This window comes from Mesoplodon bidens (assembly GCF_964165515.1).
Source record: "Mesoplodon bidens genome assembly, chromosome: 9".
Taxonomy (NCBI): domain Eukaryota; kingdom Metazoa; phylum Chordata; class Mammalia; order Artiodactyla; family Ziphiidae; genus Mesoplodon; species Mesoplodon bidens.
This window is the reverse complement of record NC_138166.1, coordinates 44,385,793-44,412,822: the sequence shown is the minus strand read 5'-3', so window position 1 is coordinate 44,412,822 and position 27,030 is coordinate 44,385,793. Positions and strand designations below refer to the sequence as shown.

Below are 27,030 nucleotides of genomic sequence, written 5' to 3'. Positions count from 1 at the left end.
GACATGCAGTAGTATGTTATTGTTAAAAATGGTGAACAGCTGGAGAAGATAACTGCCTTGAACAGCTGGAGAAGGGAGTTAACATTACGCATTTAGAAGTCTAGAAACGAAGAAAGCATATTTTCTTAACTACAGTTACCTCAACAGTATAGATGCATAGTCTATATGCCTATAAAGCAGCCATTCAAGTTTAAAAATATGTTCCTCTTTGCTTGTTTGTGGGACAAGGCCATGAAAAAAATAAATTGAATAGGTTCTGACCTCAGCAGCTGATTTCCGCAAAATGATAGCAAGGACTGAAGGGAAGAGAAATGAAGTTTGTTTGGGTCTCAGTGAGTCTTCTCAAGGGAGAGTTGGTAGCTAGTTGTATTTCTTTGGAAGGAGACTTAACTTTACTGAGGTTCAGTGAAGGAAGACTGTACTTAATAGAGCCCTGATGTCCCCAAAGAATCAATACTGTTTCCACTTGACACTTTCAAATTTAAACAAATTATTGTCTTGTGGAGGCACAGCCTTTTCATTAGGTTTTCATGGGGAATACTTCATGAATTTGCTGCTGGCTGAGTATGTATTTCCATTAATTAGCAAGGCAGGAAGCAAAGAAGCCAAAAGATGAGCTAGCCTAAGTAAGACTCCAGAGTTCAAGAACCTGACTAAAAGCTACCTAGGTTAACAAAAACAAACTTTTAAACTTTTAACTTGTACACCATTAAGTAGAACTTCAAGGTCACTCTGGTGGATTATTTGGACTCAATTTTTTAATTGCAACATCATCACAATCTTCTTGGAAACATACATATATCTATAACGATACTAAGTTTTTTTGTGGTATAAAGAGGAACCTTTGATTTTAAGACTTTAGGGTTATCTCATTTTGAGAAACCCCAGTATAAGAAAATAGGAAATAAAGACAAACATGGGTTTAAAGAATGCATGAACTGAATTTTAGTATGTTTAAAAAATGTGATTGGATTTACAAATAATAATTTATTTTTGACTTGAGAAAAAAATGGATGTTAAAGTCATGTTTACCACAAGTTGAAAAGCTGAAAAATGACAACCATTTGGAAATAATTTAGTGAAATTGTCTAACATTTTAAAAAATATATGGGGCTTCCCTGGTGGCGCAGTGGTTGAGAGTCCGCCTGCCGATGCAGGGGACACGGGTTCGTGCCCCGGTCTGGGAGGATCCCGCATGCCGCGGAGCGGCTGGGCCCGTGAGCCGTGGCTGCTGGGCCTGCGCGTCCGGAGCCCGTGCTCCGCAATGGGGGAGGCCACAGCAGTGAGAGGCTCGCGTACCGCAAAAAAAAAAAAAAAAAAAAAATATGTATGTGGGGATTTCATAATTTAGTCTATATTGAGGAAACCTATTAAGCACTGTAATTATAAATTGGTAATTGGGTATAAGATATTGACTTAATCTGCTAGGTATTTGGAAGGTGTTTAGTAAAATTGAATTTCTAATGCTGGAACTTTCCACAATTTGTGAAGGTATAACTCACATCTACTGATTCTAGAGTGTATTTAGTCGAGCTTATTTTTTTGTTGTGTTTTTTGGCAGAGCTGTTTTTCTTTTGAATTTTAAATTTCATGTCCTAAAACAGAGAGCACTGAACAAAGACTACCCTTCACCACTGCTTTTAATGGGTCATGTACCCATTTGTGGCTCAATTTTACAATGTGTTGTTTATTCTTAAAAGGTTATTATGAGGACAGATAAGTAATAGAGTCAATGATTTTTAAGCTACTCAGATGAATTAATTTATAAATTAATATTGTATTAACACTCAAAACTTAAAAATCTTAGTTTATAAGTTTGACATGTCTGTGGCATGCATATCACAGGAAAGACAAATAGTATGTATGTGTATCCACTTAAACATTACACATTTTTTCCTGGGGATCTTGTATTATTTCTTTGATATAATGATATAAAGTTAGGTAAGGTTAAGGACTCATGAAATTATGCTTTTTCCAAGACGAGCAGTAAAGCTGAGATTGGGAAGTTATTTCCTGCTGAATTAGTAATTAAGCTCATTAGCTCTTTCTAACTTACTTGGGGAAGTTCTGTTCAGGACAAGAAAGACAGCATTGGTATGAAAATAAGACCTTAGAAAGGATGAATGTTGTTTTTTAAAAAAAATAAATTTATTTATTTATTTTAATTTTAGCTGTGTTGAGTCTTTGTTGCTGCGCATGGGCTTTCTCTAGTTATGGCGAGCAGGGGCTATCCTTCATTGCATTGCAGTGAGGTGCATGGGCTTCTCATTGCAGTGGCTTCTCTTGTTGCAGAGCACGGGCTCTAGGCACTTGGGCTTCAGTAGTTATGGCACGCAGGCTCAGTAGTTGTGGAACACAGGCTTAGTTGCTCTGCGGCATGTGGGATCTTCCCGGACCAGGGGTCGAACCCGTGTCTCTCCATTGGCAGACGGATTCTTAACCAGTGCACCACCAGGGAAGTCCCAGGATGAATGTGCTTGAGAATCAAAGTTTGAAAAGACACAGAATAGCAGTACTGGAAGGAGTTAATGAAGACGTGTAGGTATTAGGGCTCTTGAAAGAATGTTTCCAGCTTAAATGGCTCACAAAATCCAGCATCCACCACTGCCAGAGTGTTTCTATTGGAATGAACTTTACTATCTTTCCCCAAGTCAGTTTTTGCAGTCCAGTTCAACTATCATGTCTAGATCTTTACCATGTCTCCACTGGAACTGAAATATGAATGCCATTGATTTTTCAATCTGGTAAATAACATTCATTAAACATTGATTATGCTTTACAGAAATCAGATTTTCTAATCCTCACCATAGCTTTCTAAGGTATATATTGACCTGATCCTCATTTTACAATTGAGGACACTGAGTCACAGAGAGGTTAGGTAAAGAGTGGTGCAGGATTTGAAATCTGGGAGCTCCAGAGCCCATGTTTCTCATCACTGTTTTACTTCAGGAGAAGCATTTGAACAGCTCACCATTTTGTAGAGGAGAACAGGAAATACGTGCTCATAATATGGTAGGATAAATGTGATCAAAGAACTGTGCACAAGATGCAGGAATACTACAAAAAAAGAAAGAAAGAAAAAGGACTGCTAGTATTGCTTATGTGGGTAGTTTTGTGGAAGGAATTTACAGAGCCAGTGACAACTTAGGCAAAGTATTGAAGCTAAAGAGAAGCATTCCAAGTGGGCCAAGTAGGGATGGCCATTCATAGCTGAGGGAAGAATATACGCAAATGCAGGAGGCCTGGCACTACAAGATGAGTCTGTGTAACTATAAGTATTTAGTTCAGTAATGGTAAATGAAGAATGATGTTAGAGAGGGTGGAGAGACCAGGAGATGAGAATAAAGAGAATGGCAACAAACAGGAGAGGTAGGTCTTCAGCCATTAAAAGGTGAGATTTGTTAATTAGCTACATTGCTTAGGTAGACATATTTGTGGTGGGCAGATGGGGTGGGTGAGACACCAGTAAGGGGGCCAATATAGGAATTTAACCAAGGACAATACCAGCTCTAGGGTGGGCAATCAGGTGAATGGTGGAGCATATGTGTTAGAGAATACAAAGCAAGAGCATGTCAGGGAAGGTAGTGAGTTTAGTTATATGATTACTAGTTGAGTCACTTTGGTAGCGTTTTTTATTTCCTTTTTGTCTAGAATTTCCTTTAATACACATTTTAATATGCAAGTGTTCTAAATACAGTAGACCCCCTTATCCTTGATTTTGTTTCCATGGTTTCAGTTACCCATGGTCAACCACAGTCCGAAAATATTAAATGGAAAATTCTAGCAATGAACAATTCATCAATTTTAAATTGTGCACCATTCTGAGTAGCGTGGTTAAATCTCCGGCCTTCCTGCTCCATCCCGCGGAGAACGTGAATCATCCCTTTGCCCCGCGTATCCTACCTGTTAGTCACTTGGTCCTCTATGTTATCAGATCAACTGCCCTTATTTCACTTAATAATGGCCCCAAAGCACAAAAGTAGTGATGCTGGCAATTTGGATATACCAAAGAGAAGCTGTAAAGTGCTTTCTTTAAGTGAAAAGGTAAAAGCTCTTGACTTAATAAGGGAAGAAAATAAAATTGTATGCTGAGGATGTGATAAGGAAGAATCTTCTATTCTGAAATTGAGAAGAAGGAAAAAGAAATTCATGCTAGTTTTTGCTGTCACACCTTAAACTGCAAATATTATGGCCATAATGCCTGATAAGTGCTTGGTTAAGATGGAAAAGTCATTGAATCTGTGCAGTAAGATATTCTGAGAGAGAAAGAGAGGAACCACATTTATTACAGTATATTGTTATAATTGTTCTATTTTATTATTAGTTATTGTTGTTAATCTTTTACTATGCCTAATTTATAAATTAAACTTTATCATAGGTATGTATGTATAGGAAAAAATAGTATAGTGTTTGATACTGTCTACGGTTTCAGCCATCCACTGGGAATCTGAGAACGTATTCCCCGTGGATAAGGGGGGCTACTGAATTGACTCTGAATGATCTATTTTGTGGGGACAGATACTCAGGGGAGCCAGTGTTAAAAACCAAACAGCCTCTCTCTATTTGCACACCCAGACTTCAGAGTTGTCTAAAGAAGAATCAGAACAGGCTGAGTAAGTGTCTCCAGCTCTGCTCATACAGTCAGATCCAAGATATAAGAGGAGGGGACAGGGAGTAGCAGCTATAACCTCTATAGTTGGCAGCATGCTTTCTGAGTTGAAGACCAGTCCATCTTTAGCTGCTGTTAATGCTGATTATACAGAAAATTGCACAACACTTCACTTTGGTTTGGCCAATTGAAATGCCCTTTTAGGAAACAAGTGGCATTACCAAATTGGCCAATTCCTAGATCGGTGCAAATCTGAGAGTTTTTTTGCTGCAGACAGTGGTCCTATCATTTCAATGCAGTCAATTAGCAGAGATAATATGAAAATGTCCAGCTCTGCGATAGAAAGCAAATGGATGATTATTAAGCAGTTTTCTCATGTGTTCCTTCCTTGCTGGACTTAAAGGCATTAGGATTTGAATCCTGCCCACACTCACTGTATAGAGCATATGTTGTTCTCTTCATCTTTATTGCTATTCATATTGAGGTCAATTATGAGCTGCTGTTTAATGTCACCATGAAATTGTTCAATTATTTTCTCTCAGCATCTGAGCAGCTATTCTCAAAGGGATTTAAGAGGAGTGGTATTAATACTGAGGAATTCTTAGGAAGCCAGTAGCCCTAGATGGTTCTCCTTTTGTGTTTCACCCCTTCTCAATTATGAGATCCAAAATGCCTGATAAGTTGTTAATGAATAGCTTAGCATTCAATATCCTCTTCGGTTAATATTGGGGAAGATAAACATAGTTCCTTTCCTTGGTGGTAAAGTCGTAATTAAAAGAGAGAAGCTGTATCTTTGCCACTTCCCCCTCTTCTCTCATAACTAGACTCTTCTGGAGCCCCAAGGGCTTGTGTTTATTCCTAACTAGGGAATTTTCTTTTTCCATTTTAATGTTGAAGTGGAGGGAGGGGAGAGGTAAAACATTTTATTTTTCTCAGTGAATCACAATTGTCTTTGTATAATGCCAGTTTTTTTGTTTGTTTCAGTTTACAAGTAAAATGGCCTTGGATCTCTTTTACTATTGTCATGATTTGCAGGGAGATGCACAGAGAAATATTTTGATAAAGAAAAAAATGTCAGTGCTTACTAAGAAATATCTCATGTTTCAATTACTCCTTTTTTTCTCTATAGCTTAGTTTGGGTTTTCTGAAGTTAGTCCAGTTGCTCCTCATCATTTTATGCTTGCTCTTCACTCTGGAATTTCATTATCTCTATAGCAATGCAAAACTAGCAAAGTGTTTCTTTGAGGCATTTCAGTTACTTTATTTATTCATCCAAACTATTATGCACAAGGTACGGTGCTAGATGTTCTTGGGTGAAGGGGAATAACTGGATGGATCAGCCAAGGACCCTATTTCAAGGAGTTTGTGGTGTAACTGAGGCAGTACACATGTAAAGGGCTAACTCTAACACAGGGCTGAATGAGCTAAATGTATAAGAGGATGTTGGGCTGCACCCCACAGGCCTACAAGGCCTGTACTTGCCCAGTTTAAGACTGAAGAAAGAGCCTGGAGTCAGCAACAGAGACATCAATGGCTTAAATGATGGGGAATCATTACCTTTCTAAAGCAAGGGCCTGGAAATGTGGCAGACGATGGGCAGGACGTGGTGGCAGTCTTTGCTGGTGGGGGGAGTGGGGCGGCCACCAGTTACAAGGGGAATTGATGTCAGGTTGGCTCAAGGGTTACCAGGGAAACCAGGAGAGGGGCACGCCCTTCACCTCTGCTTTAATAAGCTAACAGGTGGAGATGTTCTGATGTAAAGTTAGAACAGTCCTTAGCCTGGGTGGGATAAGTATGTAGGAAGGTCAGTCATGTGGGTAGGGTGTATGTGAAGCAGGTGGAGCAGGGGATGTACCAAGAGCAAGAGAACAGCCACCTTGAGTGGCCTGACCGTACAGAGCAAACAAAAGGCTGTGAGAGAGCAAAGGAAGAGTTCTCAAAGAGATGACTTCATGGAAGAAGAAACCTTTGAGCTGAACCTTGAGAGTAAGAAGATACTTTACAGGTAGCATGGGGCTGAGCATTCAGGCTGAGGGAGTGCCATAGCAGTCTTGAATGTCGTTACACTCTATGATTTCATCTTCTTAACCATTCTCTGCCACTGCTTTTGTCCTGGTCTTCAGGATTCTCCTCTTTCCTATTGTTGTACTGCTCTTCCAGTCTCATTCATTTTTTTTTTAACATCTTTATTGGAGTATAATTGCTTTACAATGGTGTGTTAGTTTCTGCTGTATAACAAAGTGAATCAGCTATATGTATACATATATCCCCATATCTCCTCCCTCTTGCATCTCCCTCCCACCCTCCCTATCCCACCCCTCTAGGTGGACGCAAAGCACCGAGCTGATCTGATCTCTCTGTGCTATGCGGCTGCTTCCCACTAGCTATCTGCTTTACATTTGGTAGTGTATATATGTCCATGCCACTCTCTCACTTTGTCCCAGCTTACCCTTCCCCCTCCCTAGTCTCATTCATTTTTTATCTCTTTCTCCATATTGCTACCATAGTAAGCTCTATAACTTACTAGTTTCATCCTGTCTCCCCTGCTTGTTAAGTACAAGAGTATACCACTGCCCCCCAAATAAAGCCCGAGATTCCTGTCTTAGTATACGATGCCTACCATGGTCTGATAGATACCTATGTCTGCCATTTTATGTCTTTCTGCAGTCTAACTCAGGATCACCTATTTGGCAAGCATCTGTTTACACCTATTTGTCTTTCTGTCTTTAATGCTTTCTTCTCTCATCTGCCTGTCAAATACTAAGTTCAGTCACTTCCATCACTGTTACAGTTAGAGGTCAAGACCTGGTTTACTCAACTAGTACTGCAGGCTAGTGTGAATGGAGTGGGAAAGTAACAACCTGACATGGTGCTTAACCAACCTTATTCGTATCTAGTTGTGCCCATCTTATCCTCAGCGGTAGGGATTTTTTTTGGGGAGGGAGGGGTTGTTGGTGTTAATTTATCAGTAAATAGAATTTCCAGCTTTAATGATTATTTATGTATCTTTTAATCATAATAATGAAGCCGATTCTAGAATAGGTTAATTTTGAAGAAAGAGCTTAAGAAATGAAAGAACAAAGGATTGGGGGAACAAGACCTATCTGTGGGGAATATTAGTTGAAAGGGAGAAAGTGGCGTGGTAGAGGGTATTTCTAACATCCACACATCCCTTACTAAGAAAATATGTATTTATTTGGTCCTCAAATTAAAAGTTGGATTCATTCAGTAATTACCGAAAAAAGACCAATTGCAAGACACTGGTACATGCTTGATCTGGGGCCTCTGCCTGTTTTTTTTTTTTTTTCCTGTGTTGACTCTTTTAATGGATCCTGGTAAACCCATGCCAGTGATTGAGAGAAATCATGTAAAAAGCTAATTTGGAAACCAGCTCAGAGGATTTTGCAAGGCTCAGTTTATTTCCTCTTTATACTTCAGCTTACTCAGTGCTTGATCCACTTGGTTTCTTGTGGTGTTTGCTCTCCTTTCTGATCTATTTAGGCCTGGTTATTGGTTATTGCATTCCTGTGCCATTCACTTGACAGGTGGGAGGTCCATTGCTCTGACCTAAACTGGCTCACAGACCTGCTGCAGACCTGCAGCAACTTCTAGGCTCTGTCCCCCCAGGGTGGGGTGGGTTGATCAGACAGAGATGTTCAGGGCAGATTTGTGGATTATATGGACTGACCAACCAGACCTAAGTTAACTTTAAGCCAGTTGCCTTCATTGACTCTTCTCTCCACTCAGCAATTAATGAGTTATGTTTGACCTTTGATTAGAGAAGAATATTTACATTTTAATGCATAATATAAATAGACTGTTTTGTTCTCTTCAGGAGACTCCATACAAATGCAGATATTCCATTTGTTAAAGGAAAATTGTGTATATATATATATATATATTTTTTTTTCTTTTTTCCATACGGTGATCATACTTTTCTTTCCTGAAGTTTATGTACTATTACCATCATTCCTCTTCTTTGGGTATTTTCTTTAATCTCTCTTTAAAAAGTAATCAAACTTCTTTTTTTTTTTGCGGTACGTGGGCCTCTCACCGCCGTGGCCTCTCCCGCCGCGGAGCACAGGCTCCGGACGCGCAGGCCCAGCGGCCACAGCCCACGGGCCCAGCCGCTCCGCGGCACGCGGGACCCTCCCGGACCGGGGCACGAACCCGCGCCCCCTGCATCGGCAGGCAGACTCCCAACCACCGCGCCACCAGGGAAGCCCAAACTTCTTTTTTTAGTATATGAAGTTTAATCTACTACGGCATTAGGTCATAGAGGAACCAGACTAAGAGGACGTAAAAAGAAGAGTTTTTTTTTCAAAATTACTTCTTAATACATTAAGGGAAAAGAACTAAAATAATACCACCAAAGTGGAATATCCAGTGACCCTGAAGTTACCAAAGTTCTCAGTGTGTGATACCCATTCTTCAGGATGATATCTCTCAGAAGTCCCTTTACTGTTTTTTTTTTTTCCCCTCCAAGCGGAGAGCAAGTAATATTACACCAGGAGAGGTAAGTGATGCTAATCCTTTTCTTCACCAGTGTTATATCTAGATTGCCTTTTATTAAAAATGGGGACTGACCCTTTAAAGGGAGACATCTAGTCACCCTGGAATATATTATGTCAGGACTTGATTCCCTAAAACCAGGAAGTCAGTGTGCCCTTGTGCTTATCTGATGCCTTCATGCTTTGTGATGAGAAACTCCTTTACTTCCCAGATTTGTGATCCAACTGGTTCTTCTTCCTGTAACTCAGGGAGTCACAGTGCTATTCTAGGACTAGACTTCAGGATATTCGGGAACGTGCCATCATTTGCTGGCTGCTGGAAATATTTGGCTTTAAATCAATTTCAGTAAAAGTCCTGACCAAAGACCAATGGCTGCATTTTGGCTTAATCAATAATGAAAGTTAAATATGGCTTTAGACTTTTTTTTGCCTCCAACCTCTTATTTAGGTAATAGTAATAATAAATAGTATATTTATATTGATGGATATAATATATCAGAAAATTATACTACTTGCTTTAAAAAATACTGACAGCATTCATGTTGATTGTGAAACACTTAGGAAGTATCAATAAGCAAAGAGGTCATCACCTGTTTTCATTCAAAAATACCACTTTTGTGCATATTTTAGTATATGTTCTTGCAGTCATTTCTCTCTGTATTTAAAATGGTCCAGAAAAACTTCCCAAAGATTTCTTTCTGAACCAGAGGTCTGATCACATTATTGCTTAACTCAAAAAACGTTACTTGCCTTCCCTTGCCTATAGAAGAGACTCAGGTTCCTTGGCTTGGCTTTTAAAACCTTTCATGGCTTTCTGACTATCTCCCTTAAACCTTCTAATCCATCCTCTGGTCTCTGTCATTTTAACAGGTACTGCTTTTGTCTCAAATGTCCTTCCCCCATCATTATCCATCTTGCTAAGCCTATTCAAATCCTCCTTCCCTCAGAATGTCCTCATTTAAAATTAATGCCTTGCTTCACTATGTTTCACAACTTGTTTCTCTCTATTTTAAGCATCTCTCTCAGTCAGCCTTACCTTAGCTTTGTGTTTGCATGCCTGCTTTCTCCACTAGATTTTGAGTCTGGAGGGAGGGGATTATCATTCTCACACTTTGCTGTGATGACTTGTTTAATGTCAGTTTTTTTCACAGGGGCCACCTTTATAGCTCCAACACAATGCTCCTGTTGGTTGGGCATATAAATAGTTCAGACTCAACAATATTTGAGTCCCATTTACCCTTGTGTTGTTTGCAGTTCCTAGCACAGTGCCTAGAATTTAGTAATGCCTAAGAGATGTTGGTTGAATTAAATTATTTGTTATTGCCCACAAATAAGGAGGAGGCATGGGTCAAACACCAAAGTGCTATATGACTTGTCCAAATTCTTTGGAACATTTTCAAAGGAAATAAGCTCATTACTTTGAAACTTATTCAGGAGTATATAGCATTTTGAATAGAAATACAGTAAGTGAGTATTATTCCAGGGAGCAGTGGGTATTACAGGGTGTTCTTAGTGACCTCAGTAGCCACCATAAACTTTTGAGACGTTATTGCTCTTACTGTTTTTGTTTTTTGTTCAGCTGACCACATCATCATTAAAATTGGATCAATAATTGTGTCATCAGCTACATTCCAGACAAAGTACTACCCATTTACTTAAGAAGACCACTCAAGTCTGCCTTCATTATTTTGAGTTTTATTGTTCATTTTTGTCATTTGCTTAGGTCTTCCACAATTCATGGTACTTTTTCAGATTTTACCTGTTATGGTTAGAATTATCTTTCCAAGTCTACTTTTGGGTAGAAAATGATTAAACTTGTTTTGATTGCTCTCTAAGTGACATTGAAAGGTATATAATTTTCTCACTCTTTCTAGGATCCTAAGAAATAGTACATTTTATTTTATGTCACAGCGTACAGTCTCCACAGTCTCTCTTCCTTTGTTTGTTGGGTTTTTCTTTTAATTAAAAAAAATTACACATGGTTATATTTTTTCCTTATTCTTCCTTCTTTTTTCATTTACTTTCTGGAAAACTAATTGAGAAAAGTTAGTCTTCAGATCTGTCTGAAAAAAAATTCTTATTGAAATCTATTCTTTTGCATTCTTTAAAATGAATGCCCCAGATTATTGTTTTCTCATGGGACAAATGCAATTATGATAGAGTGTTAGCTATGTTGTATTAGCAAAAGTTCATGTAATTGAGAAAAAAATGAAAACAGTGTGAGTGGTTTCATCCCGTCTTCTAAAGACTGAACTGGCATCTGCCTTCAGAGTTGGTGGCATTTTCTGGGTCAGGGTCATGTGCTATTTAATAAATTCTGACTTTTATGTAATAAGGAGTGATTTGTATTCAGTTGTTATAAAACACCCTGTATTTTAAAAAAATGTCTGTTGATTCAGCATTCTCTACAACCATTTCTAATGTAGCCTAGTCCTTTAATTTCCAGTTATCTTCGGCAATTATTTCTTGAGTGCTTAAATATACCCAAACTGAGGTGGGCTCTCAGAGGGGTACAAATGGAGTGTAAGAAGTTGCAATTAGAGAAATTTTTATCTGCATTTCTTCTTTAATTGCACTGTTCTTGCTTTCTTACTATATGATTGCCTTGTTCCTTCCCATAGCGGTCTGCTTTTCTCTCACACTTGTCTGGTTAAAATTGTGCAAAAGGGGCTTTGAAACAAACAATATTGCAAAATATAACTTTCAGTCAAAGTTTGAGCTTTAAGTTCATAATTTTTCCTTTGCATTTCGGAATTTCTAATATTTTATCACCCTATTTTTTTAACATCTTTATTGGAGTATAATTGCTTTACAATGGTGTGTTAGGTTCTGCTGTATAACAAAGTGAATCAGCTATACATATACATATATCCCCATATCTCCTCCCTTTTTTTTTTTTTTTTTTTGTGGTATGCGGGCCTCTCACTGTTGTGGCCTCTCCCGTTGCGGAGCACAGGCTCCAGACGCGCAGGCTCAGCGGCCATGGCTCACGGGCCCAGCCGCTCCGCGGCATGTGGGTTCTTCCCAGACCGGGGCACGAACCCGTGTCCCCTGCATTGGCAGGCGGACTCTCAACCACTGCCCCACCAGGAAAGCCCTCTCCTCCCTCTTTCATCTCCCTCCCACCCCCCATCCCACCTCTCTAGGTGGTCACAAAGCACCGAGCTGATCTGATTTCCCTGTGCTATGCGGCTGCTTCCCACTAGCTTTCTATTTTACATTTGGTAGTGTATATATGTCCATGCCACTCTCTGACTTTGTCCCAGCTTACTCTTACCCCTCCCCGTGTCCTCAAGTCCATTCTCTACATCTGCGTCTTTATTCCTGTCCTGCCCCTAGGTTCTTCAGAACCATTTTTTTTTCTTATTTTAGATTCCATATATATGTGTTAGCATATGGTATTTGTTCTTCTCTTTCTGACTTACTTCACTCTGTATGACAGGCTCTAGGTCCATCCACCTCACTACAAATAACTCAATTTCGTTTCTTTTTATGGCTGAGTAATATTCCATTGTATATGTGCTACATCTTCTTTATCTATTCATCTGTCGATGGACATTTAGGTTGCTTCCATGTCTGGGCTATTGTAAATAGATCTGCAATGAACATTGTGGTACATGACTCTTTTTGAATTATTGTTTTCTCAAGGTATAGGCCCAGTAGTGGGATTGCTGGGGTGTATGGTAGTTCTATTTTTAGTTTTTTATTATTTTTTTTATTTTTTTATTTTTTGTGGTACGCGGGCCTCTCACTGTTGTGGCCTCTCCCGTTGTGGAGCACAGGCTCCGGATGCGCAGGCTCAAAAGCCATGGCTCGGGCCTCCCTGGTGGCGCAGTGGTTGAGAGTCCGCCTGCCGATGCAGGGGATACGGGTTCGTGCCCCGGTCTGGGAGGATCCCATATGCCGCGGAGCGGCTGGGCCCGTGAGCCATGGCCGCTGGGCCTGCGCGTCCGGAGCCTGTGCTCCGCGACGGGAGAGGCCACAGCGGTGAGAGGCCCGCATACCGCAAAAAGAAAAAAAAAAAAAAAAAAAAAAAAAAAAAAAAAAAAAGCCATGGCTCATGGGCCCAGCCACTCCGCGGCATGTGGGATCCTCCCGGACCAGGGCACGAACTCGTGTCCCCTGCATCGGCAGGCGGGCTCCCAACCACTGCGCCACCAGGGAAGCCCTATTTTTAGTTTTTTAAAGAACCTCCATACTGTTCTCCATAGTGGCTGTATCATTTTACATTCCCACCAACAGTGCAAGAGGGTTCCATTTTCTCCGCACACTCTCCAGCATTTATTGTTTGTAGATTTTTTGATGATGGCCATTCTTACTGGTGTGAGATTATACCTCATTGTAGTTTTGATTTGCATTTTTCTAATGCTTAGTGATGTTGAGCATCCTTTCATGTGTTTGTTGTCAATCTGTATATTCTTTGGAGAAATGTCTATTTAGGTCTTCTGCCCATTTTTGGATTGGGATGTTTGTTTTTTTGATATTGAGGTGCATGAGCTGCTTGTAAATTTTGGAGATTAATCCTGTGTCAGTTGCTTCATTTGCAAATATTTTCTCCCATTCTGAGGGTTGTCTTTTCTTCTTGTTTATCGTTTCCTTTGCTGTGCAAAGGCTTTTAAGTTTCATTCGGTCCCATTTGTTTATTTTTGTTTTTATTTCCATTTGTCTAGGAGGTGGGTCAAAAAGGATCTTGCTGTGATTGATGTCATAGAGTGTTCTGCCTATGTTTTCCTCTAAGAGTTTTATAGTGTCTGGCCTTACATTTAGGTCTTTAATCCATTTTGAGTTTATTTTTGTTATCACCCTATTTTTGATTGGAATTTTTGTTGAATACTTTTTTTTTTTTTTTTTTTTTTTCTTTTTGCGGTATGCGGGCCTCTCACTGTTGTGGCCTCTCCCGTTGCGGAGCACAGGCTCCGGACGCGCAGGCCCAGCGGCCATGGCTCACGGGCCCAGCCGCTCCGCGGCATATGGGATCCTCCCAGACCGGGGCACGAACCCGTATCCCCTGCATCGGCAGGCGGACTCTCAACCACTGCGCCACCAGGGAGGCCCTGTTGAATACTTTTTAAAAGGAGGTTATACTAAGGTTCTAGTATGGTAATGGACTACTGCTGACAATAGCCTAATCAGATATCATTCTTTGGATTTGTGAATACAAATCAAATTCCTAACAAATTTATGGCTTTTCAAAATGCTGACATTCTGACAAATTAGAAGTCTGTAGCCTAACATAGGCCTAACCCTACTTATTTAGTACATAAAAGAGATATATAGGTTTCTTCAAAATAATTTACATTACATGGAAATAATAACATACCCGTAATTTTTTACCATTTTAGATTGATGCTCAAATGTCACAGCATCATACATCCCTGCTAATTCTTGGAACTGTGTAGCATATGCTGTGTTTATTTCTAGGGTTTTATACCTGTACTTTAAGGTTTGAAATCACATCAAGTGAGTTTATTCACATTCATTCTTAATTACTTGATTCTAGTAGAACTGTTTAAGGGATGCCTCATCTTGGGTATGTGTGAAATGAAAGGTGATATAGAAATACAGTATTGTGGGGTAACTTCTGTGTAATTTTGGCTCACTGGAATGCCAGTTGGGGAATGGCAAAGGCTAATACTCAACAGATGGCAAAGTCCTAATACCTATAATAATGGTTGCAGTTATTTTCATTACTGTCGTTTGATGACACATACAATAGTGTGAAAAGGCTTGAACTGGGTAATCACAGTAAATATACTCAAAGGGACCAGATGCATTTCAAACAATCAAAATGGTGATGGATATTCAGGCTGAGTGCCACTTCTGCACATACTCTAGGTGCATTTATTGCTAGGAATTAGAAGCAACATGACTTGTCACAGAGAGGAGCTCCATTTCCCCTTTTAGTAATAACAAGCAACAAAAATTGACATCTGTTGTAACACAGACAGATTATTTCACATCCTTTATGATTGTGTGCCATTAGCATGCATATAAATTTAGTTTGCAGCTGTTCAACGTCAGAGATCAAAATACCAATTTTGCCCACGAAGGAGTTGCAATGGATACCAAAAACCTAATCACTTTTGCAAATAGATAAGTTAAATCTTTTAGAGAGAGGACAATAACAATCAAATGAGATGAGGAAGAAAGAGCATCAAAGGCATCAGAAAGGGATGTGTGGACGTTTCAGAAGATCTTAATAGTTTTATTTCCAGCTCTGTAAAAGTACCTATTCTTGATTTTAATTTCCAGAGACTGTAGTCTGAGATATCTTTGTTATTTTCTTCAGTACAATGTGTAAAATGAGGCCATATTTTTTTCCTTGAAAGACAGATTCTGCACAATTCTAGAACACTAATTAGATTGTCTTTGAATATTTATAATCCTTCCTGTGTTAAATATGTAAAAATAGTTCTTGGTGATTGCCTGTGGGGTCAGGGTGGCAATGACCTACAATGATGCCACTAAACACAATACAACAGACAAGCTTACATTTTGAGGTGTTCAATACTCAATTTAAAATCACTGTTTGTTCTATGTATATTTTACTTTAAATTTTAGGAAATGTGGAGAGAAGATGAGAAGGAAGGTTTTTATATTTTGAGGTACAATATAAAATATCTAAGAATACAAAAATAATTATACTTTATGGGAAACATTTTTCCTTTTCCCCAACCCCAAGTAACCTACAACCACAAACAACTTCAATGAAAGGAAAGAAACCCAAGTCACTTATTTTAACAATCTTGTCCCTGCTTCAAAGGCACTGTTAACAATGTGGATATATTTTGCATTTGCCTCTGGGGATTTACCACTCAATATTAAAACACTTCCCACTGTGACATTTTTTAAACTGTCTCTTTCCTCTGCTGAGCTAACAGCATAATGGGGATCAAGAAAACAGTCTGGTACAAGCATAACATAAAATCCCTCCCAGGCATTGGAAGCTAAGACATGGTGTTTGCCCCTCTTTTTATAATAGGCAAACGTACAGGACTGCTGCCCTCTCACACTCTGCCTTTTCAAAGCTTGTTAAATGAATTGGCTCTGTTATACAGTAAATTTGAAATATTTACACAGGGTCCTTAGTTCAACTCTAAGTGTATATCCTATTTGATCAGTGGATATGTATAGAATAGTATGTGTAAGTCAAGAAGTGATACTGATGACAATATTTGAAGAACCTATGAGGTCATAGAGTTGGTAAGAACCTGTGATTACATGAGGCGAACATGTAGGTCCTTGGAATATTGAAGAAGATCTGCTTTCTTTTTCGTAGATATTTTTCTATCTTGAGAAGTAGAATGCTACCTTTAATGACTATTTTCTTGTGTTTTTGGGGTATAATCTATTTTAAGTAAATTTAATAATCTGAAGACATATTTTATTGAACAATTTTACTTGGGGCTTTGATTCTGGTTTGTTCTGGGACCAAGAAATTTAATGATATAGTAAATATTAATAAAATTAATTTAAAGAAGTTTGAACCTGAGCAGTGTGAAATCACATTGGGTCATTTTAAATTTAGTAAAAATGATTGACCTGTCTGTAATTAATACATACTTGTATGTATTATTGCTTAAATAGGTATTTAAATTTTACATGCTCTGGATAATTTTAGCTTAAATGAGTTAAAGGCACAATTTAATTAAGACCAGTGAGATGCTGAAAGAATACATTTTGTTTCATGCTTTGCCTGGATGGTGTCTGTCTTTACAGTACTCATTTACCAGTGACAAATAAAAAAGTCAATAAAGCCCTGTTTCCATCAGCTAGGCTAATGAACTTCATTAGTTGATCATGTTATCAGTATAATTACTACATACTACATTTCGCCCTTGGTTATTAATGCAATAGACTTCTGCAACTTATTCTTAGGAGAACTGGCTAGGAAGACAAGAACTCGGTTTAGCTCTGAAAATAACCTTGGCTCTTCTCTTTAAAAACTCACCATTAAATCCTCCAGGAAATACTTTGGATATTCCACATACCTAGTTGCAGTAGTTTTGACACTCTCCTTTGGAACTGTTCTGCTAGACAACTTTGTTTTGTTATGGTTGACTATGCCTTTATGAGGTGATGTGGTGGGTTGAATTGTGTTCCCCAAAAGACATGTTGAAGTCCTAACCCCTGGTACTTGTGATGTGAACTTATTTCGAACTAGGGTCTTTGCAGATGTAAATTAAGATGGGACCATACTAGAGTAGGGTAGACCCTTAATCCAATATGACTAGTGTACTTACCAGAGGGGAAGAGACAGAGGGAGAATGCCATGTGGTGACAGAAGCAGAGACTGAAGTGATATGGCTGCAATCCAGAGTGCCAAGGATTGGCAGTGACCACCAGGATCTAGGAAGAGGTAAGGAGGATTCTACCCAGAGTCTCAGAGGGGGTACAGCCCTGCCAACACATTGATGCTGGACTTCTACCTCCCATAACTATGGGAGAGTAAATTCCTGTTGTTTTAAGCCACCCAGTTTGTGGTACTTTGTTACAGCAGCCTGAGGAAACAAATACAGATTTCTTACTTGAATTGTTAACCAGCAATTGTTAACTGCTTAGCTAGCAAGGAGGAAGTGCTCAGCTATTCTCGGGGATAAATGGGAGACTCAGAAGTCGTGTTGTTCATCAGGACAAACTCTCAAAAATGAGTGAGATTTATATTATATCAGAGTAATAGAAATGAGGGTAGTGGCAAGGAAGGGGCAAGAGACGGAGAGACAGAGGTAGAATTAAAATACAGAAATTGGAGTAAGTTATTCAAGGAAAAAGCCTTTTCTGTGCCTTTAAAATGTACGGGAGTTTTGTCTTTTTTGATATGCCACTTTGAAAACTTGGAAGTTTTTCACGCATTACACATTGCTGTTGACAAAACTACCCCACCATAAAACTACCACAAACTTCAGAGAAAATGAACCCCAAATAAAAATATGTTTTTGATGTGATATGAATGGCAAATGATTACAAATAATTTTAGTAATTTATATGTAAATCCAATGAGTCATATTTTGCAGTTGACAGTTACACTAGGGGAGTTTTGGGTCACATTTAAAAATCACTTGTATAGGTTATACGGCATTAAAATGGGAGCCAGAGAAAAAATATATATATATAAATTTTATTAATTTTTATCTTACATTATTTATATTTATTTACAAATAAATTATTTATATATATATATATGTATAATTTAACCATATATCAGTCCAAAGATATAACTCAGGCTTTCTAATCTTTCTAGGTATAGTTGATGTCCATGCTAGCTAAGCTAGAAAAAGCTTAGAAACTCATATGTAAGCAACTAAAAAACCAAAAACATCCTTTTGATGATTCTTCAACCTTTTACTCTAAAACTAGGGCAGTCATCATAAATAAGAGCTTTACAGCTCTTCTCTTTGTAGATGGAGAATGTAACAATTAGGAAACAGTCTAAAAGATTGTCAGTGGGAGGAGGAAGGAAGAGAAACACAAGCCTAAGCTAATTCATGGAATTGCCTCAAATAACAAGAAGCTGGTGTCATGCAAACAGATCTTCTGGGTGGGAAGAGACTGGGGTTGTGACTGTGCAGTACTTTGAGATACTCTCAGAAGGGCTTAAGGACAAAGATGTTTCATGGTCCAAAGTACATTCTTATTGGTGACATTTTGGACAGTTATCTTTGAACTAATATTACAAAGGAAAATCCTTATCACCCGTGTAATCCTCTGTTGTGTACATGGATTTTACTGGTCTCATGTTTTTATGTAGGCCAAGAATGAGCTCTACATGATACAATTTCTGCCAAGCTCTGAGAGCTATTTTTTCTATTAATGCATCGTAACAGAGACTGTAGTTTTCTGATTTTGCACTTCTAAGGGAGAACTATCTTTGTCTTTTACTTTTTGCTAGGAAAAGGAAAAACATTTTTGCAGTTAAAGTATATGAGGATGATTATTTTTGCCATTAAGACTTTCAAATCCCTTGGTGAAGAAGGTGTTGCACTATTAAAATTTACTTGTTTGATTTAGAAGTATTGCTGTTGGACATGGTAAGAGTTTTGAAGTTTAATTTTGATTCATTTGCTTGCTAGAGTGATAGCTTTGAAGAGATCATAACATTTTATTTTAATATTCCTAACAGTAATAAATGTACTTTATAGCTTTTTTGAGGCAGTTTGGTTGCAATTTCACATTTGCCTATCAGCATTAAGAGAGATGATTCCAATTATGGGAGGTGGCAAGTATTTCTCTTTGAACTTTCTAAAAAGAGCTGAGTGCTTATCTATGAACCAAAGCATAGCTTGACATATACAGCTGTATGTGATTCAAGCACTCTCCATGGTACAACATGAAGGTTGAATTAGATAGTAATTTACATTTCAATGCCATTTTATACAACTATAAACATTCTCCCCATTTGTTTTTATTTGTTTTATTTGTTTTTTTTGCTGTACGCGGGCCTCTCACTGTTGTGACCTCTCCCGTTGCGGAGCACAGGCTCCGGACGCGCAGGCTCAGTGGCCATGGCTCACGGGCCCAGCTGCTCCGCGGCATGTGGGATCTTCCCGGACCGGGGCACGAACCCGTGTCCCCTGCATCGGCAGGCGGACCCTCAACCACTGTGCCACCAGGGCAGCCCCTCCCCATTTGTTTTTAATTCATTAGTGTCTATTTCCAAATCTTCATTCCCATAATTATATCACCATTGACTTGTTAGTAACAAGTACAGGCACGATACTTATAACTTTTTGACTGAAGGCCAGGTAGCTATCTACATGATATGATTTGAGGGGTTCTGTGAGTTCCCTTTTACCCCAGTTGTCTCTCTACCAGCCAGTCCGAGGGCTTACGGTCCCCCCGCTCCCCAATTTTCCTTTGGGTTAAATAATTTTGTCTTCAGAAAGCATCTTAAAAAAATAAATGTGTTACATGGGAGAGACAATCATCATACACAGATTACCTGCCAGAAATCAAATCTCTGAAGAAATGGGCATAAAACAAGAATCTTGACAGAGGAAAGAAGACAGCACGGTGTGCATGGTGGATCACTATGAGTAGTGGTTAGTTGAAGGAATTGCAGTGGAGGGTTCTGAGTCACCAGGATTCAGTGTGAGAATCCTACATGCTTGGTGGGAGTTTGTGAAAGAAGATGCTAAAAAAGGGAAAGTAAAATAAAGACTATGTTCTGTGCCTTGATCTTTGTGGCACAATGAAGAAATATGTATTCAATATTCCAAGTGGTCACTTAGTTATAAATGCCACTCATATTGGAATTTATAATTTTGTTACAGTTAAATCAAATTCATGGCTAAGTGATGATGGGAGCCTTGGTTAGCTAGTAGATGCAGCTAACCAACCACTCAGTGTCTGCTTCTCAGCAGGGTTTTGTTGTTTGACCTAGTACTACGAAGTCTACAATAATATGGAAAGTTATTTTGTGGTGTCAGGAAATTCCCAGCACACATGTTACTCAGGAAGAGAATGTAATTGCAGAATAAGTTGGATGTACTTATAAACATCTCAAAATTGTGAATTTCTTGAAGTTTTCAAGATAATAAAGTATAACAAGAATGACCCCCTGGGAATCCAGGGTGTTACAAAGGTAAGCGAGGATGTGGAGTTTACTTTATAGGCATGTTCATCATTTGAGTTTCTATTCTTTATTTTCTTTCCCTTCCCTTCCTGCCCTTCCCTTCCCTTCCCTTCCATTTCTTACTTCCTCCTCCTTTTCACTCTTTCTTCCTTCCTTCCTTGTTTTTCCTTTTTGAATATTTATAGTGATATAATCAACCAGCTCAGGGATTTTGGCTGTAATAAAGGATTTTTTGGTGAATTCCTGCTTCTCTGTCATTCTCTCAAAAATAGCCGTGAGGAGAGGAGATAGAGTAATGGCTTGTAGGAGCACTAAAGAGAAACTTTCCTTGCCTTGTAATTTCATAAGTGTTCCAATGCTATCACATTATATCTATGAAAGTATTGACTTGGACAATTTTGCCAAGAGTAAATTAATAGGCATTTATATTTCTTAGGTTATAAAACAAACAAATCAGTTCTGCAGCCCCACAGTAACTCTTGCTTCCACTTCTGTTACAATTCAAAGGGAATATTTAAAATATTATATGTTTATGTCTTGATTTTTCTTTTTTTTGATATTAGATTACTACTTAATTTGTTAGTATTCTGTTTTCACAGTATGTCTCATTCATTCATCAAACCCTTTCCCCAGTCTGGAATCATTAACCTTGATTTGTAGATAAAGAGACTTGGAGGTCAATAGTCTTGGCAAATGTTCTGTCCACTCACTGTTATTGCTGATAACAGATAAAAGTATTGGAAACAATGCAGCTTTATTTCCTTGTTACTTTGCCCGAAGTTAGGCCTCAATTATGCACCAGAGGACTATACGCTGCAATGAAACTGCATAAACTGAATAAACCATAATAAAGATGATCAGTGTGTTGCCAAATTACAGATATGTATGTGTTTTTACCTGTAGCTATATAGATATGTGTCTATGTTTATATAATTGTAATTGTATGTTTCCATTTTCATGCTGCTATTACTTTGTATTTGTTTAGGTGGTTAAGAACACATGATCCTGCATTTTGCTTAGTGTATAGGTTTCAGAGGTGTTTTTCGTCATTAGCTCATTATTATTATTTTTTAACATCTTTATTGGAGTATAATTGCTTTACAATGGTGTGTTAGTTTCTGCTGTATAACAAAGTGAATCAGCTATACATATACATATATCCCCATATCTCCTCCCTCTTTCATTTCCCTCCCACCCTCCCTATCCTACCTTTCTAGGTGGTCACACAGCACTGAGCTGATCTCCCTGTGAGATGCTAGCTCATTATTTTTACATAACCAATTTTAATAATTATAGTCATGTGTTAAAGTATGTGCACACTTGTTTCTTCAGCCATTTTAAATGCTAGCAAATGCAGTAACTCAAAAGCTTTCAAACATAGTCTATTGTCCAGGGCTTTCATGGTGCATGTCAACAAAGAGAATCTCTGTGCTCACTCAATTTGCAAACATCTGGAGGAAAATAATGTGATAATTAGGAGGCAACATGAGTTCATCAAAAACAAATCATGCCAAACTAACTTAATTTCTTTCTTTGATTTCTTAACAAGCTGAGTGGGAACAGAGTGGTATTTTTATTATAGAAAAGCAATTGATGTAGCTTCTGAACATTCTAAAAAGACCTAAGGAAAATGCAGATGAGGTAAAATGACTAGCTAATGTAGGATATTTTTGTAAAAAGGAATAAGTAACCATTATTTATGTATGGTTCAATATATAGTTAGGAGAGATTGTTAGGTAAATATTATTTTATTAACTGCATGTTTATTAAATATCTTAAGCTTTTGACTTTGGTGTATACATTTTTTTTTTTTTTTTTTTTTTTTTTTTCTTTTTGCGGTATGCGGGCCTCTCACTGTTGTGGCCTCTCCCGTTGCGGAGCACAGGCTCCGGATGCGCAGGCCCATCGGCCATGGCTCACGGGCCCAGCCGCTCCGCGGCATATGGGATCCTCCCAGACCGGGGCACGAACCCGTATCCCCTGCATCGGCAGGCGGACTCTCAACCACTGCGCCACCAGGGAGGCCCTGGTGTATACATTTTATTTCTCATAGTTTTTAACTGGCTATAAAGGATTCAATTTGTAAAAATTAAGATTTGTACTTTTTTTTTTTTCCTGGAATGAAACCTAAACCTTGGCCAATTTTTTTCATTGGAAAATTGTGAAAATCATATATATTTATCTTTGTATCTATAGACACATAGACATACATCACATACATACATTATAAGCACACACACATATAATTCATAATCTCAGTTTCTATATACAACTAGTATTATTTTGATAATTTTTCTCTTACACTTACTTCTGTGTAAAATATGTACCTTTTTACAAAAGTGGAAACATGTTTACTATTTTTTTAAATTTTTATTTATTTACTTTTTTTTGCCACACCATGTGGCTTGTGGGATCTTAGTTCCCCAACCAGGGATTGAACCCATGCCCTCAGCAGTGAAAGCGCAGAGTCCTAACCTCTGGACTGCCAAGGAATTCCTATGCTTACTATTTTTAAACTATTTTTTTTTCACTTAATAATGTACTGTTAACATAGTCCCAAGTCAACAAATGTGCTTTTACAGCATCATTTCTAAGGGCTGAATAGTATTCCAGTATCTGGATGTGCTATAATTTGACTGATTGTCTCTAGTTAGATAGATTATATCTTTGTTGTTTTTACTGTAAACAATACCAGGATAACTACACTTGTAGTTAAATCTTTCTGTATAGTCATAAGATAAATGACTAAACAGTGTATTATTATTGCTATTTTTATTGAAGTATACTTGCTGTATGGTATTATATAAGTTAACAGGTGTACAAAATAGTAACTCACAGTTTTTAAAAGTTATACTCCATTTATAGTTATTATAAAATATTGGCTATATTCCCTGTGTTGTACAATATATCATTGCCACTTATTTTATACCTAATGGTTTGTACCCCTAAATTGTCCCACCCCTCTTCCCTCTCCTCACTGGTAACCACTAGTTTGCTCTCTCTATCTGTGAATCTGCTTCTTTTTTCTTATATTCACTAGTTTGTTGTATATTTTATATTCCACATATGAGTGATAGCATACAGCATTTGTCTTCCTCTGTCTGACTTATTTCATTTAGCATAATGCCCTTCAGGTCCATCCATGTTGCTGCAAATGGCAAAATTTCATTCTTTTTTATGGCTGAGTTGCATTCCATTGTGTGTGTGTGTGTGCATGTGTGTGTGTGTATAAAACATCTTTTTCCATTCATCTGTTGATGGACACTTAGGTTGCTTCAATTTCTTAGCAATTGTAAATAATGCTGCTGTGAACATTGGGGTGCATGTAACTTTTTGAATTAGTGTTTTCTTTTTCTTCAGATATATACCCAGGAGTGGAATTGCTGGGTCATATAGTAGTTCTATGTTTAGTTTTTTGAGCAACCTCCGTACTGTTTTCCACAGTATGCAGTTTTCCATTGGCTGCACCAATTTACATTCCCACCAGCAGTATGCAAGTGTTCCCTTTTCTCCACAACCTTCCCAACATTTATTGTTTGAGTTCTTTTTGATGATGACCATTCTGACAGGTGTGAGGTGATATCTCACTTTGGTTTTGGTTGGCATTTCCAATTAGTGATGTTGAGCACATTTTCATCTGCATTTCCTCCTTGGAGAAATGTCTATTCAGTTCTTCTGGTCATTTTTTCAGTTGGGTTCTTTGATTTTTTGATGTTGAGTTGTACAAGTTGTTTACATATGTTGCATATTAAACCCTTATCCATCATATCATTTGCAAATATTTTCTCGCCTTTCACTACATTGTCTTTTCGTTTTGTTGATGGTTTTCTTTTTTGTGCAAAAGCTTTTGAGTTTAATTAGGTTCCATTAGTTTATTTTTGCTTTTATTTTCTTTACATTAGGAAATGGATCCAAAAAAAATATTGCTGTGATTTACGTCAAAGAGTGTTCTGCCTATGTTTTCCTCTAAGAGTGTTACAGTGTCCGATCTTACATTTAGGTCTTTACTCCATTTTGAGTTTATTTTTGTACATGATGTTAGAGAATGTTCTAATTTTATTCTTTCACATGTATCTGTTCAGTGTTCCCAGCACCACTTATTGAAGAGACTGTCTTCTCCATTGTATATTTTTGCATCCTTTGTTGAGATTAATTGACCATAAGTACCTGGGTTTATTTCTAGGCAATCTGTTCCACTGATCTATGTATCTGTTTTTGTGCCAGTACCATATTGTTTTGATTATTGTAGCTTTGTAATATAGTCTGAAGTCAGGGAGCATGATTCCTCCAGCTCTGTTCTTCTTTCTCAAGATTCTTTTGGTTATTCAGGGTCTTTTGTGTTTCCATACAGATTTTAAATTTATTTGCTCTAGTTCTGTGAAAAATGCCTTTGGTATTTTGATAGAGATTGAATTGAATCTGTAGATTGCCTTAGGTAGTATGGTCATCTTAATAATATTGATTCTTCAACCCAAGAACATGGTATATCTTTCCAACTGTTTGTGTCATCTTCCCTTTCTTTCATCAATGTCTTATAGTTTTCTGAGTACAGGTCTTTTGCCTCCTTAGGTAGGTTTATTCCTAGGTATTTTCTTCTTTTTGATGCGATGGTAAATGGAATTGTTTCCTTAATTTCTCTTTGTGCTAGTTTGTTGTTAGTGTATAGAAATTCAAAAGATTTAAACGCAAGAGTGTTTATTAATTTTGTATCCTAACTTTGCCAAATTCATTAATGAGGTCTAGTAGTTGTCTGGTGGCATCTTTAGGATTTTCTATGTATAGTATCATAGACATTGTATTACTGAATCAAGAATATGAAAGTTATAAAAATTTCATGTATGTTTCATTGCCTTCTAAAAGGTTGAACCAGTTTACATTCCTGCCAGCTGTTTATTAGAGGAAGCTATATATGTATTCATATCTATAGACATATACATACCTATATACATATGTATCTCTGTCTCTATTTCTAACCATATATATACATATACATGTATTTTTTAAGAAAAAAAAGAAAGTCTCTCCTTGGGAAACTAAAACTCACTGGAAATATTTAAATAATGAAAGTTTCCATAAATATTTTAGAAACTTTATGTTTCATTATGCAGCTGTGATGAAAGAATTCTAAAGTATAGCCTAAAACTGACTTTTTTCCTATTTCTCTCTAAAGATATATCAAAAGGAGAGGTTCATTTTTGTGGCAATTATTGTTCTTATTGAACACTTTGAAATAAGAATTATTCTATGCCTGAAAGTGACATTAAATTATATTCTTTGTTAATATATTAAACAAACCAAGGTCTTTTAAATGGTGTTTGAGATGAAAAATTCTGTTTAGTGCTTTAATACTGCAGCAAATACAGTTTCTTAGATCTACTGTTAGGTGGCTCTGATTTCCCATTCTCTTCCCTTTCTCCTTTTTACTTGTTGTGCCTCATTAAAATTTCAAATGGAACTGTATGACACTGATTGGAATTGTTTCTGTTGGGGGGAAATGTACACACTAGATGTGCAGCAGAAATTTATCTGTATTTGAACCCTGCTATTTGTTTGACACAATAGATTTTCAGAAATGGGATTGCAGGAGCTAAATCTTTAATAAAATTGCTATTGATTGTCCCTGCAGGAGGCAGTGTGCATGCCAGCTAAACAGGAAGGTTTGAACTCTAAGATCTGTAGCTTATTGGCTGTGTAACTAACCTCTCTTGTGTACATTTGTTCATCTGAAAAATGTAATAATACAAACTCCTTAAGGCTGTTGAGAGGATTCAACAAGATAATTTAAATAAAGTACTTGAGATCTAGTAAGCTCTCAATAAATGTTAGCCTTTACTGATATCTCTTGGTAAACCACACTTTCCTCGGATGGTAGAGCATAACCTTTCCTGTATCTTTGGCAAAAACTCCTACTCTGTTTGCCCCAAATTATTGCATCATTTTGAAGCAATCATACCAGAATTGGCAAAATAACTCTTGTGTCTATATTTTTCCTCCCTTCCTCCCTCCCTCTCTTCCTTTCTTCCTTCCTTCCTTCCTTTCTTCCTTCCTTCCTTCCTTCCTATTTATTGTACACCACCTGTTTTCTATACTCTGCTAGACATTGGAGAAGGAAAAACTGATTGAATCCCTCTCCTGAAGGAACTCGTAGACTAGTGGAGGAGAAAAATATTAATCAGATAATTACACAGATAAATACAAAATTGCAAGGATGCCAAGTGCTATGTTAATGACAGATATATGGGTTACAAGAGTATATAGAAGATTAGAGAGACTTCCCCTAGGAATTGAAACAGGGATATAAAGAAAGTATAGGAGTTAAATAGGTGAAACAGTAGACC

The 27,030-nt window shown here is 37.8% G+C and overlaps 1 protein-coding gene across 1 annotated transcript in view; it reads left to right on the top strand.

Annotated features, from left to right (window-relative positions):
* Positions 1–27,030, top strand: part of NXPH1 (neurexophilin 1) — a gene marked incomplete at both ends in the record, with an annotated part of 289,208 nt that overhangs the window by 162,709 nt on the left and 99,469 nt on the right. The window lies entirely within an intron of this gene.